Source organism: Phaethon aethereus, assembly GCF_964289735.1.
Source record: "Phaethon aethereus genome assembly, chromosome: 1".
Lineage (NCBI taxonomy): Eukaryota > Metazoa > Chordata > Aves > Phaethontiformes > Phaethontidae > Phaethon > Phaethon aethereus.
The window spans coordinates 165,377,006-165,389,304 of NC_138575.1; the positions used below are offsets into that span (position 1 = coordinate 165,377,006).

Below are 12,299 nucleotides of genomic sequence, written 5' to 3' on the forward strand. Positions count from 1 at the left end.
AATGGGACAGGAGACCTTGTAACAAAGGACATGGAAAAAGCCAAGGTACTCAATGCCATCTTCACCTTGATCTTTACTGTTAACACCAGCCTTCTGCAATCCCAGGTCCTTGAGACCCATGGAAAAATCTAAAGAAAGGAAGAATTACCCTCAGTGGAGAAGGACCAGATTAGGGAATAAAAAATGGATATAGACAGAAGTCCATTAGCCTTCTATGATGAGATGACTGGCTTAGTGGATGAGGGCAAAGCAGTGGATTCTGTTCATCCCTACTTTAGCAAGGCTTTTGACCCTGTCTCCTAGGTAAGTGAACAGTCAGGTGAATTGAAAACTGCCTGAACTGGGGTAATAGGTTGTTATTAGTGGCACGAAGTCCAGGTGCAGAGCAGTCATTACAGTGGTACACACCCAGGGGTCAAAACTGGGACCCACATGGTTTAACAAGTTTATTAATGTATGTAACAACGAGGTAAAATGCACCCCTAAGTCTGTTGATAGAACTGGGAGGAGTGGTTGACAGATGACTGATCAATCAACCATTGATATTATCAATGTATATAACTCTTTGAAGGGAGGGTGCAAAGAAGATGGAGCCAGGCTCTTTTCAGCAGTGCCTAGTGCCAGGATCAGAGGCAATGGGCACACACTGAAACACAGGAAATTCTAATTAAACATATGAAAAAACTTTTTCACCATGAGAGTGGTGAACCACAGGAGGCAGTTGCTGAGAGAGGTTGTGGAGTCTCCATCCTTGGAGATATTCAAAACTGGACAAAACACACCCTTGAGCAACCAGCTCTAGGTGACCCTGCTCTGAGCAGAGGACTGGAGTAGATGTTTTTCAGAGGCCCCTTCAATCATCTTATGTGTGACAACCCCAGCATACTCACCTGCTATATAGCTGTAAAATCCCTGAGCCATGGCTGACTCCAAAAGACTTCTTGTTCTGTTCCCCAGGAATCGTTGACAATGCAGGATTCCTGTTGGCTTTTTCTTTTGCAAAGAAAATGTGAAGAAATAACAATGATTTTTACCCTAAATCAGCTAAAGACTTTTTTGTCCTGTGCAAATGCCTGTGCAATAATAACTGACTGCCAAAGTATAGCAATTTGCACCTTTAATGTTTTGCATATCAGAGAACTTAGAGAAGACTTCTGCCTGTACATATAGAGAGTGCCATTATATCTATTAATTCTATCACAGAGATACTTAATTTAGCGTGGAGTAAATTGACTGCTGCCACAATAAATTACATGGAACTAAGATATGTGAAGCTTCCATAAATCACTTTTTTCTCAGACATAACTATCATTACTTCTCTCCAACATAACCAGTGTTACTTCTTTCTGTATCTTTCCCACAGTAATCCTTCTCTGTTTTCCTTATAGGAACTTCACTTGTCAGTATCTATGGTGCCAATATCGTAACAAAATGACACAAAAGAATAAACTACTAAACAGTCCCAAAACTGTGAGCATGCCACAATTCAACATTGTTGTGTGAACACCACATCTTACAGATCTCATCAGGAACTTGCTCTTTTCATGCCCTGCTTATCCTGGCTGGCCACCCAATTCTGGCTGAGCCTTTCTTAATGCTAAACAGAGTTGAAAATACATGACTGTTTGGCATACTGCAATACATGCTTATCATTTTCCCAAGAGCATGTCTCTCTTGGAATATATTCTGACTGTGATCCAGCACAATTTCTTTACCTTTTCTTGGAAAGCTACTACCTAATCAGTTCATCCAGTAAGCGCACTGCATTTATTTCAGTCTACATATAGTTCACTGGACTTTTCCCTATTAAATTTCATTCTTTTTTTCACATATTTTCTCCAGTATGCCAAGGTCACTTAAAAATTTAGTAGTGTTCTCTGCTCCATGAACCATTAGGGATCCTACATGAATACCCAAAGTGTGGACAATGTGAAGATGTAAAAATACTATGGGAAAAAAAAAGCATCTGCATCAGATAAAGCCTGATGATTGGGAGGTGCCACCTTATGCATGAAGAATGTAGCATTTGAAAAATAATATAAGAAAATATTAGCTATGAAATTCCCATCTGAAGACAGAAGTGAGGCAGGGTTAAAGAGAGGATGTCTCAGAGTGTAATAATTAGGACTACATACCTTCCCATTCCATATTACCTATTTGATTAGCACTGTCACCAACAGTCATTAACTGATCCACATAAATGTGATACCTTTGAGAAATGAATGTGGGTGCAGTACAGCTCCCAGTAAATTTCCTATAATACTATGACTTAGATTTGCTTTCCTGTCTCCTCTGTCCACATGCAACTCAACTACTGGGTAGGCCTAGAAAATCTTTCTCCTTGTTTCACTTTCCTGGGTGAAGTATGTGCCAAATGCACAGTATAAAGGATGTGTTTCTGCATGCATTTTGTGAGTAAATATGAGAACTTCAGGCTACAGGTTTATGCATATGACTCTTCCTATGATTATTCATTTCAATCCAAAGAAGTAAATACAACTATGGAGTGAAAAAAGATGCATTAAGAATAAAACATTTTCTTCTGTTCTCTTTAGTTTTCTTGGTTGGGGGGGAGAGGATTACTTTCCTTTAATATTATGTCACCTCAGGACTTCGTTGTTTTACACTCTGCTTGCAGCACCCGTTGGCTCCAGTGAGCACACCTAATAAACTGACAAGGAAGTAAATTTCTGGTATAAGAAATACACAAAGTAAACCAGCAATTTAGTGGGTTTTTTTTCTGATAGATTGCCTCGTCCAGTCCTTGCAGTAGCAAAACATCCATAGTAGTTATGTTTTCAATACAGGGCTCTTCTAGAAACACACCAATGCTGCATCTTCCACCCTGTTTCAGGGTGCCATTGGTCTTCCACAGCTTGACCTGCTCTTTCTGTCAGCAGGTTAATAATTTAATTACAGATTCAAAAGAGAAAAAAAAAATGGTACAGAACCTATGTTAATTTTATATGTATGATAGAAAAAAACATAATAAAAAATCAGTATTTTGTAGAAAATATTTTCCAATTTGACAGTAATCCTAGCTTTTACAGTCTGATTGAGTGCCTGACCTTCTTTCTTTCCCTTGAATAGGCCTTTTTATAGCTTTCTTCTAGATATATACAAGCAAGAAGGGGAGCAAAAGGCAAAAGCTCCAGTTAATCACCTTTTCTCTAGAGATCAGAAATGGGTCAAATGTAACTGCCCAGTATCTGAAACAGTAGTATTAAATAAACAAATAATGTCTTTATGTATATACATGCTGACGTGGCAATATAGTTGAAAATTCTTTACAAATACAGCCATATCTATGAAATACAGTAACACAGTTCTTTCTCTGTTTATCATAAGACCCCTTACACAAAAGTAAAACTGTCATCCTCTGGTGAAAAGCACATGTGAAATATTTGAGTGACTCTGTGGCTTTTAAAGTTTCGGCGAGAGCTTCAGCATAAATAAATTTTTATCTAAACACAAACATGAAAAGAAATATTAAAGTTATTGATTACAAAAGTAGAGCCTGCTGGTTATTTAACAAATTTATTTATTTAAGAAATAACTCTGCCAAACAGAGAGCTTCTTCCTCAAAGACTTCATTATCTAACACCCCAGCTTTGCAAGTGCTTTTTTTGTGTGTGGTTACATACATAAGCAGTTCTTTTGATTTCAGCAGTATTCTTCTGCCTGCATTTACCTTCCAAAATGCCTTTTCATGGCCTGAGTTTAAGCAGATGGCAAAGTCAAAGGAAAGGAAGCTTGGAAGAAAGACGAATCGGTCGGATTTGGGCAAGGCTTCCTATGTTATCATGGGAGAAAGTTACGTGTTTCTTTAAAAGAGTTGCTTAGAGAAGAAGCCTAACTCAGGGCTTCCCAATCACCTTCCTGCAGAGTCCGTCCAGCTCTATTTGCTATTTAGGAAAACTAAGAAGATTAGCTTAGGAAAAAGCCCAATGTCAGATGTCTAAAGCACAGGCTGAAACCATGCTCTATTATTCCAGTGTTTAGGGAACAGATATATATAAACAACCTTGTTGTGGCAGTATTAAGATAAAGCTTTTTTAGACTCTAAGTCCACTTAGAATCATAGATTCATAGCATAGTTTCATTTGGAAGGGACCTTTAAAGGTGATCTAGTGCAACCCCCCTGCAATGAGCAGGGACATCATCAACTAGATCGGGTTGCTCAGAGCCCCCTCTGACATGACCTTGAATGGACCCAGGGATGGGGCATCTACCACCTCCCGGGGCAACCTGTGCCAGTGTTTCACCACCTTCATTGTGAAATATGTCTTCTTTATAGCTAATCTGAATCTACCCTCTTGTAATTTAAAACCATTACCCCTTGTCCTATTGCTTCAGGCCCTGCTAAAAAGTCTGCCGCCATCTTCCCCCTTTAAGTACTGGAAGGCTGCAATAAAATCTCCCCGGAGCATTCTCTTCTCCAGGCTCAACAACCCCAGCTTTCTCAGCCTTTCTCCATAGGAGACGTGTTCCATCCAGTCCAGCACAGACCCCTGAGGGACCGTGCTTGTCACCAGTCTCCATCTGGACATTGAGCCATGGACCACTACCCTCTGATGTGACCATCTAACCAATTCCTCAGCCACCCAGCAGTCCACCCATCAAATTTACAACTCTCCAACTTACAGAGAAGGATGTTGTGGGGGACAGTGTCCAAGGCCTTACAGAAATCGAGGTAGATGACATCCATAGCTTTTCCCTTGTCCACTGATATAGTCACTCAATCCTAGAAGGCCATTAGGTTGGTCAGGCAGGACTTGCCCTTGGTGAAGCCATGCTGGCTGTCTCGAATCACCTCCATGTCCTCCATGTGCCTTAGCACAGCTTCTAGGAGGTTCTGCTCCATGATCTTCCCAGGCACAGAGGGGAGGCTGATGGGTCGGTAGTTCCCAGGGTCCTCCTTGCTACACTTTTTTAAAAATGAGTGCAATGTTTCCTTTTTTCCAGTCTCCAGTGACTTCACCTGACTTCCATGACTTTTCAAATTACTTCTCTGATGAGTATAGAAATGTAATGTCCTAGAGTAGCAAACATGAAAGCTTCATGCCCAAGATGTTTTAGAACAGAAAAAGGTTCTGCTTTCTTTTTCTCCCATAAGCCAGGCAGGCAGAGATGCCAGTTAGTGAAATATTTCCATTCAGCAAGAAAAATATTTCATGAAGTATATTTATGGTGATACTGTTAGTATCACTAGCAGTCTAGCCCTCAAAACACTTTCTATAGCTAACAAGTACCAAAAATCAAACTGTTATGATATAAAAAGTTACAATATTAGGCAATTTTAATTCCAACGTATTGTTGGACATTCGTCAGACAAATTTGCTACTTAGTCTTTAATACCATGTTAAGTTGATACACAGACTCAAACACACATATATGGGAATAACACATTGATCCAATAAGGTTTTTCTTGGTATCATGCTTGATTTCATTTATGTACTGTGTCACACAGCAGTGATACAATCTTTTTAGCCTATTTTGCAAATTTATTAATGCTTTCAGTTTTCTGAAAGAAATTTTCTTTAAAAAATCTAAACCAGAATTTTCTTTTTTCCTATTTCAGATGTGTCAGCAGGTACACAAAGAACGGAGGTACATAACTCAGTGCCATCTCTAAAATAATGTATATGTGACATTATGCAAAAAATAAAGTACGAGTAGTTACTAATTTTAAAAAAGGATCATTGCTTCTCATGGCTGAAATAATCATTGCAAACAATTTTGTCTTTAAAATTGTTAAAAATTACATAATTTTAACAATTGTACATATGTTTGGTTGAGATAGGAAAAATGATATGAGATAAAAACTTCCCTAACATAGAAATATGTGCTTGTCTTCAAATCTTTTTAAAAAAAAAGGTCCATTTGAAAACCATTCATGTCTGTGAAGACTAATGATTAATTTTTTTTTTCCTACTTTAAAAATATTTTCAAATCCTGACATCTCCCCTTGTAAGCATAGGCTGAAAGAAAAGATCTTAACACTCAAGCTTTGCAATCATTAAATTTACATTTATTTTAGCAGGATACTTGTACTTCACAGGTAAAAGAACAAACAGATATTAAGGAGAAACTATTTATTTCATCTGGATTAATCCCATTTGAAATGTTGCCTTATAAATGATGGGTTTCACCAATCAGTTGTTGATCTAAAGGAACAGCCAGTTATGATGACTGATATTTTAGATTACTTCACTAAGCAGTTTATATACTTCAAAACTGAACAAACAGGTGATCTGTCACTTTACCCAGTCATCTATCACTTGGTGATTATACTGAAGTGCCCCTCACTGTGTACAATTTACTCAGTGTTCCAAGATTTTGGGCAACAGAACAAAACCATCCCACAGTCTGAGGCTTTTTCCCAGCTCTGAAGTAAACACTGGGGAGTTTAATCCACTGTCAGAGACATTTGCCCTTTCAAAAAGCAGTGAGATCTCTAAGACTGCAAAAATGCAGAGCAGCTGTTTCAAAACAAGATGAAGTAAGTCCATTAGTCCACTGAACGACTGCACTTAGTAGCTTTTCAGTAGTGGAAGAAAATCAAATCTAACCTACCACACAGCCAGGAGCATTTGGCCACCCTTTTATGAATCTCCTGCATTTAGTCTTTCCTCAGTCTATTATGGACATGGTTTAGTGGGCATGGTGGTGTTGGGTTGATGGTTGGACTTGATGATCTTAGAGGTCTTTTCCAACCTTAATGATTCTGTGATTCTGTGATTCTATCACAGAGTATAGCATCATAACGTTCATTCATTCATTCATTTGATTTGTCTCCTTCGCTTTATTTATTAGTGTTGGACCAGGAAATCTTTTGATACCGCTTACTGAAATGGAAGGACTAGCAAATCACTATCCTCAGTGCCCCACTTTCAAGTTCATGTTTACTCCAGCAGCCAAAAATTTATCTGTCGTTCTGCTAAGATTATCCCTTTGTTCTAGATGATCACAGCAGTAGGATTTTGAAAAATGTCAGCTCCTTTATTATAATAGAAAAAAAACAATGGCAATTACCTATAGATCAGTAAGCGCACATACGATTGTGAAAATCATATGTTTTCATACTAACAATAGCTTTGGTTAAAACAGTAATTTTTTAACCAGTACAGCTATATGAATTCCTAGTATAGCTGCAGCTATTTCAGACAAAATGCCTAATACATGAAGATTTTTCCCCTTACTTTAAAGGATTAAACCATTCTGCTGCAGGCATCTTTACACCCATAATACTGAATCCACACTGAGTGAATAACTGTACCCAGGGAGTATAACAAGCAAACCTTAATAACAGACACAGCAAGAGATCTCAGTCATTCTGGTATCTTTTTGTGCAAGACAGGCTGTGAATGCACAAGGAGCAAAAGCCACAAGTAATTTGTTGCATTTCACAGTTACATTAACACCTCTAATTGTAACTGACAGGGCAATTAAGGCTGAAAAACATCCTAATACAGTGGCTTGTACACGATGATTGTCCCACTGAAACAACAGATCATGTATTCTATTTGGAGGAAAAGTGTTTCACTTTATTTTCCTCCATTGAAGTAGATGTCTCAATTCATCATGCCTCATTAAAAGGTTTGTGTTGCCATAAACGTGATTGTTTCAAACAATCACAAGCATAAAATTTAACAATTCCCTTCTCAATATAAGTATCAACAAGATCCTTTTTTTAAAAATTATGTTAATTGTTATATATAATCCATTTAAATAATGAGTCTTAGCATAATGAACAGGCCATATTCTGAATACAAATATACTTAAGACAGACATTCCACCTTCCTTTTTTATTTTAATGAAATCCAGACAATTCCCCTCACGTGCCTGGGTTTGCCAGGTTTTGCACACTGGTTTTCCATCCAGCCTCCCTTTCTCCCACACACATGTACAGCTCCCTGTCGTGAGCCATAACAAGCCAAGTTACGTCCAACATCAGCAAGTAGTTAAATTCTGTAACTACAAATTTACAGAAATTTGGTTCTGTAAAAATTTGGTGCTTAGGGCCCAATATCTAAAATATAGATATTTGGAGGGGAGAGAATACTTGATGAGATCTACTCTAATCCCAAGAGACTGAATGCCCGTTAGTAGTGAAGGTATTAGGTGCAATCTTCAGGCACACCTTACCATTGAGTTTCATCTGAAAGGAATCCCATTTATTTGCCCCAAGACTGCTCCACAACATGAACTGAAGTAACTAGAGATGATTGAGAGATTTGCATGAACAGCACACTCCTGATCAAAATTAAAATGCTGATGTAGATGCATCTGTATCTGCTTCTTAAGTAGAAAGCAGGTCAGTAACATGTCCATAATATAGGAGGAAAAAATTCCTCTCCAGTTTCTGCACATATACTCAGGATTTAAAATGGGTGGGATTTTTTTTTCTCCTCTGAGAACTCTCCCACATCTTAGCTGTTGACTGCTTAATTTCTCAGTTGCATCCTACTTATCATTTACTATATACATTTATATATTAAACATTAATAATATCTGGCCATACTTTACACAGCTGTGATTATAAACACACAGGGGAAAAACAAAACAAAAATATTAAGCCCAAATCCTACAACCTTATGCTGTATTGCAATCTTAAAGGACATATACGAATAAAAATAGTCCGAGGGCTGAATAATGATGTAACTGGTTCTGGCAACTAGTAACATAGATTAACAAAATGATTGGTCTTTGAAAAAAAGCCGCTTCTATGTCCAAAGTGTGACAGAGGTCATATTAAAGGTGAACAGTGGATTTCAGGGTGTGCTTTTGTTACCTTTTCCAAATTACACTCAAGACAGATAGCGCATTGAAGGAAAAAAACCCCACAAAACAAACCGAAACTATAATTGCAAATGTCATGGCAACATATGGGCCTTTATAGGCCTGAAACGCAAAGTGAATCCATTAAAATGCCACCAAGATGTTTAGAGAGCTGGAGGACTTGACATATGAAGAAAGGCTGAATGAATTGTGTTTGTTCAGCCTGGGAAAGACCAGGCTTAGCGGGGGATCTCACCACACACTTTATAAAATACCTAAAACATAGGTACAGAGAAGGAAAGGGATGCTCTTTTCACAAGGATGCGCAGTGACAGAAAAAGAGGCAACATGTACAAGTCGCTCAGGTGAAATGAAAACCATATGTGCCCTGTGATCAACTGAATGCTGGAATAGGCTGCTCGAAATATCGGTGAAATCTCCATCACTGAAAATACTACTCAGCTTGCCAGAGTCCTGAATAACCTGATCTATGTGCCTGACTTCCTAGTGAAGTTTGGACCAGTAATTCCAGAGGTCCCTTTCTAACCCAAGCTTTTCTCTGTTTCTCAGCTCTGAGTAACAACAGAAGTTCTACACACAAGGTGAAAAAATACTGTCTTTTTTTCCCTTTGGAATCCTGAACTGCAGCAGTTCATGCATGTTTTTACTTTGAAAAGCATAAATAGCAGCATGCTTTTTTTGTTGCTGTTTTCACACTGCAAACAATGAGAAAAGTACTGAGGCATAAGGCTTATATCCTCCAAAGTTTCCACCTTATCTGCTACAACTTGGCTCCATCAATAAAAGACAGCGGTATGCTAATGTGAAGAAGAACCTCTCACAAAAAGTTTGGAAACCCTACGTGAGCCATTACAGGCAGCATCAGCCTGTATCAGCCAGAATCAGAGGTCTTCCTCTCTCCCGACAAAGACTTTGGGGGAAGAATTTGCAAAATGGAAATACCAGGTAATAGACTAGATAAGGAGGCTTGTTTTCACCTGAAAATGTGAGGGACAATTTGAAGACTGAGTTTCTGTTGCTGTTAATCTTTCTAAAGAAAGAAAGAAAGAAAGCACTCTTCGAGATTGTGTTTTGTAATTTGGCTTTTGTCGTGGCAATGGCCTACTACAGACTTCCTACTACAGGAAAGAGGATTTAGCCAATATCTTCCTCCATTTCTGTTTCGTCTGCTCGAGACACCCTTGGGCTCGTGGACCAGGGCAGAGTGATGGCTACTCAGGAATTGCTTCTGATATGGAAGTTACCGGTCCCTGTCTTCCATGTCTCTGTTCTTCAGAGTGATCAGTGTCCTTGCTTTTTTCTGTACTCTAATTCACCCTTCTCTGCTGTCCTCCTTCCCTTAAGTACTAGGAGTATTTCCTCATGATACACTAAAATACTGGTGGCTGCCAACACTTGCCTACATTAGCTTTGTATAGTAATTGCAAACGCTTAGATGAAATAAGTACAGCATGAGTCAGACAATTCAGTAATACAAACTGGAAACCAGTTTTGGGGTTTGGATGGTTTGGCTTTTTTTCCTCAAAGCTGTGAGCTGCTTGTTTAAACAGAGCTGAGGCCAAATGAAGTTTGTGTTAGAAGAGATTTTAACAGCACAAGGCATAACTGATAAGAAGTTGAAAATAATGTAATCTTTTTGTAGAATTCACCACTGTTGTAAATCACAGCTCTGATCTGCTGCCGTATTAATCAGTTTTTACATTCATATGAACGGAGCTGCACTGTTGTGTTAGGCTGTTATATGGCATATAACGTACTGGTCAACACCAGCAAATATCTAGAGAAAAGAGGCAAACCCCAGAGGCCTTTACCTTAAGATTCCGTGCTATTGCTATCTTTTAAATCTAAATTAAAGCAACTGAAAACAACAAAAGCACGTACTGTGTTCACAAAAGACCACCCACAGGTCTTTACTTGCAGAATAAAGGGCTGCCGGCGGGTGAGTAACAAGGCTTCTCTTTTTGGGTCTGAGACAACGAGAATTTACAGTCTTCTCCACTGGGTGGCAACCTAGGATGCAGCAATAGAAAGAGCTGCTCTCTCCGGAGGACCACCAAAAACCAGAGGAAACCTCCTACTGTTAATGTTTACCTGAAGTTTTTGCTTCTGTTGATGTTGCACGTGGCAATGCTGCGAACAGGTGGAAAAAAAAGAAACTTTGAACAAATTGATTGAAATCAAACACTATTTATGGCCTAATCAGATTGGATGCAGTTCAGAAAAGTATTAATATAGCCCCCCAAAGATCCCATTTTTTGTTTGTTTCTCTTTGATCGTAATAGGGTTGTGAAATGTGAACCACAGCTGCTGTTAGAAGTGTTTGAAAATAATGTTGACTTCTAATAAGTGGTTCCTCACATGTGTCACGGTTACAGCTCTGCAATTCTTTAAGAATGAAAAACTTTGTCACTTCCATTTATAGTAAGAAAACGTAAGACACAAATAGGGAAAAAAACTCAAACACTACGTCTCTGATTCGTCTAAAATACAGAATGCACTTCACTTGTCAAAATTCCCTGGAACAAGAAGGACTCCTTTCCAAAATACTTGTAAACAGTCTCACTTTGTTTCCTAAAGTTATTCTGTGGCTATCAGAAGAAAAAACATGAATAATTAAATGGCAAAGTCTACTTTGTCATTGTTGTATTATGATTAATGTGACTCCAATAAAGTGAAAATAAAGAAAAGGAGTGCAAAGAAGAAAGGCTTGAAGTGGAAAACAAAGTAGAGACAAGAATATGGAAATCAATGGGAAAATGATGTGAGAAATACTGGATGAGAAAGGTGTGCAAATATGAGGTATACCAAAAAAAGTTACAAAAAATGAGAGGCAGATGACAGATTAGATGGAGAGAAAGAAAATCACACTGGTATTTTCCTCCAGAGACATAACAGGAAATAATATATGTTTGAGGTCTTCATACCGTATGAAATTATAAAGAAAAAAGCTTGTATCTTTTTGGCACAGTGGGGAAGCCAATAAAACTTCAAAATATTTCTGCTATAATTTCTGGCAGTCACGTCCTATTTCTGAGAGATTGCTGGAAAGCAGGACATTGTGGATCCACGGTACACACGTCTTGAAGTGAATGCGCAAGTGTGAGTGATTGTTTGATTACAGCTGTTCTATATTCATTTGAGTGCCAAATGATATCTTTTTTCTTTTCATAAGAAGAAAACTGTTCAGAAATACCCAGTATAGCATCATGGAGAAGCAGCTCAAATGGAGAAATGTCTCCACCCAAGAAGCTCCACTCTCTAAACAATGATTCTTTAAGATTAGTCAGCAGGGACTTGGAATAAACATATACTGCTACACTTTCTCCATTCTCTTCCTTGGGTACAGTCCCCCAGTTTCTGACAATTTATAGAAAGCAGAATTATACTGTAACTTTATCAAAAGTCCTTGATGAATTATTCCATTAAATTGTCCAGCCATTCTTTGAACATGGATACACTGTTGACTTCCACAACATCCTGGGACAGGGATTCTGTGA

At 38.4% G+C, this 12,299-nt stretch overlaps 1 protein-coding gene across 1 annotated transcript in view; it reads right to left on the bottom strand.

The window, feature by feature from the left end:
- Positions 1-12,299, bottom strand: part of GPC5 (glypican 5) — a gene marked incomplete at its 3' end in the record, with an annotated part of 785,572 nt that overhangs the window by 595,446 nt on the left and 177,827 nt on the right. The window lies entirely within an intron of this gene.